This window comes from Gorilla gorilla, chromosome X (genome assembly GCF_029281585.2).
Source record: "Gorilla gorilla gorilla isolate KB3781 chromosome X, NHGRI_mGorGor1-v2.1_pri, whole genome shotgun sequence".
NCBI classification, from domain to species: Eukaryota; Metazoa; Chordata; class Mammalia; order Primates; family Hominidae; genus Gorilla; species Gorilla gorilla.
In genome coordinates this window covers 133,526,091-133,529,217 of record NC_073247.2, presented here as the reverse complement: position 1 = coordinate 133,529,217, position 3,127 = coordinate 133,526,091, and the positions used below count along the sequence as shown (strand labels likewise).

The 3,127-nt window shown below is 36.5% G+C and overlaps 1 pseudogene; it reads left to right on the top strand.

Annotated features, from left to right (window-relative positions):
* Window positions 1–655: 655 nt before the first annotated feature.
* LOC101126557 (translationally-controlled tumor protein-like) lies at window positions 656–1,245 on the top strand (annotated as a pseudogene).
* Window positions 1,246–3,127: the final 1,882 nt, after the last annotated feature.

The window sequence follows — 3,127 nt, the reverse complement described above, 5'->3', positions numbered from 1 at the left end:
TAGAAACCTAGCAGAATAGATAATGATGGCCAATTAAAACATAAAAATGGCTCAGCCTCACTTGTCATCTGGGAATTGCAAATTAAACCACAAAAAAGCACTTCACACAAGGACAACAAAAGTTAAAATGAATGGCAATCCCAAGTATGAGTGAAATGCAATGTAGCTTGAAGTCACATACATTTCTGGTGTGAGTGTAAAACATATAAACCACTTTGGAAAACAGATCTAGCAAGTCTCATATAAGTTAAACAAATACCTAACCTATCACCCAGCAATTCCACTCTTAGTTGTTTCTCCAAGAGAAATAAAAACATATGTCTAAAGAAAGACTTAGACAAAAATTGCATACGTCTCTATTCACAGTAGCTAAAATCTGAAACGAACACAAATGCCCATTAAGAAGATAATGTATGAACTGTATGCATTCATACACCGGAAGACTACACATTAACGAAAATTACAAACTATTTGAACATTCAACATGGATGAATAACAAAAATATTTTATGTTAAGAAAGCCAGACACAAAAGACTACTAACTGGATGTTCCCATGCATATAAGTGACTAAAAAAGACAAAATTTAGCTGCAGTGATACACATCAAAATGATGGTTACCCGGACTTTTCTCCCCGCTCTCCCACTTACCTCAGCACTGCTCCAGCTGCTCTGCATTAGCTCTGAGCTCCACGCCACTGGTAACCTAGCACCACCATTGTCTCTCTTCAGCCACCATCATGATTATCTATCCAGACCTCATCAGCCACAGTGAGATTTACAAGAACCAGGAGATCACAAAAGGGCCGTGCCTGGAGGTGGAGGGGAAGATAGTCAGTAGGACAGAGGATAACATTGATGGCTCGCTCATTGGTAGAAACGCCTCTACTGAAGTCCCCGAGGGTGAAGAAACCCAAAGCACAGTTATCACTGGTGTTGATGTCATGCACTATCACTTACAGGAAACAAGCTTCACAAAAGAAGACTGTAAGAAATGCATAACATATTACATGAAATCAAATCAATCAAAGGCAAACATGAAGAACAGAGATCAGAAAGAGTAAAACCTTTCATGAAAGGGGTTGCTGAACAAATCAAGCACATCCTTGCAATTTCAAAATCTACCAGTTCTTTACTGGTGAAAACAAGAATCTTGACAGCGTTGTTGCTCTACTGGACTACCGTGAGGACACTGTGATCCTACATATGCTTTTCTTTAAGGATGATTTGGAAATGAAAAATTATTAACTAGTAATTTGGCAATTACTTTGAATTTATCACCTGTCATCAAAACTAGCTGCTTTTTGTCATCCACATAACACCAGGACTTATGACAAATGGAACTGATGTCATCTTGAGCTCTTCATTTACTTTGACTGTGACTTACTTGGAGTGGAGGCATTGTCTTTAGGAAAAACGTGTCATGTAGGTTGTCTAAAAAGAAAATGCATTTAAACTCATTTCAGAGAGTACTTTTTAGTTTAATATATATTTAAGCTAAATACATCTGTAGTGTTCCTGGAGAAGCTAGAGCCGGGTTATAAGGCACTACTAGAAAAATAAGACTGTCGTCAGATAACTTCTTCAGTGGAAATTACTTCTAGGACTGGAATATAAAAAAACCAAGAATCTAAAGTTTTAATTCTGAGTTGCAGTAAAAGGAAAGACCATGCTTATGGCAGTGCCAACATTTGAAATGAAGTCTTATACATTTCCTCACCTACAATGGAAGTAGTTAACTTTGGAAGAGATTATCAAGAGAATAAAAAGAGACTAACTCAGCTGAAAAAAAAAAAAAGAGTGGTGGTCACTCTGGAAGATTGGGGTGATTGCTACAAAGGGGTATGAGATAACTTTCTTGAGTCCTAGAAATGTTTCACATCTTGATTTAGTAGTGGTTACATGGGTGTATGTATTTGTTAAAACCCATCAAACTGTACATTTAATTTTTTGCATTTTATTATATGTATAGTAATTTTTAAAACCAAATTGTTTTGTTCTGTTTTGTTTTGTGGACACAGAATCTCACTCTGCCACCCAGTCTGGAGTACAGTGGTATGATCATGGCTCACTGCAGTCTGGAACTCCTGGACTCAAGCAATCCTCCTGCCTCAGCCTCCTGAGGAGCTGGGACTACAGGAGTGAGCCACCATGCTCAGCTAATTTCTTTTTCTAAACTTTTGTAGAGATGGGGTCTCACTATGTAGCCCAGGCTGGTCTCAAACTCCTGGGCTCAAGCAATCCTCCTTCCTCAGCCTCTCAAAGTGCTGGGATTATAAGTGTGAGCCACCATGCCCAGCCAATTTCTAAAATTATGTCAACATAATAACTTTCTAAGGTAAAAACCAGGAAATTCATTATCAGCAGGCCAGCATTAAAGGAAATAATAATTATATCATGTGGAACATTAAATATTTGCAGGTTATGTATGATTAAAATATGACAAAGATAACACAAAATGCAAGGGCATTAAATGAAGTTAACCTATTCTAAAGTTTTTTAATTGTCCAGGAAGTAGAAAAATTCTAATTTAGGTTTACTAAACTAAGAATGCATGTTGTAATTTCTAGAGTATGCCACTAAAAAAAATGAACCCACAAGTTGTTTAAATTTATTCTTAGATATTTTACCTATTTTGTTGCTATTGCAAATGGAATGATTTTCTTAACTACAGTTTTGGGTGTTCATTGCAAATGTATAGAAATGTAATAAATTTTTGTATATTGGTCTTGTATCCTTCAACCTTGATGAACTATTTTATTAATGCTAAATAGTGGCAGTTTTACCTTTTCCTTTCTGATATGGATGCTTTCAATTCATTTCCTGCCTAATTAATTGCCATGGCTGGCACCTCCAGTACAATGATGAATACAAGTAGTTAGAGCCAAAATATTCATCTTATTCCTGATATTACAGGGAGAGGATCCAGACTTCCACTATTAAGTATGATGATGATGGTAGCAATGGGTGCTTTTATAGATGCCTGCTATCAGGCGCAGGAAGCTCCTTCCCATTCCTAGGTTTAAAGGTGTGTGTTTTTTTTTTTTTAATCATTAAGGGATGTTGAATTTTTCAAAAGCCTTTTCTGCATCTATGGAGATAACAAATTTTCCTTCCTTTATTATAATGA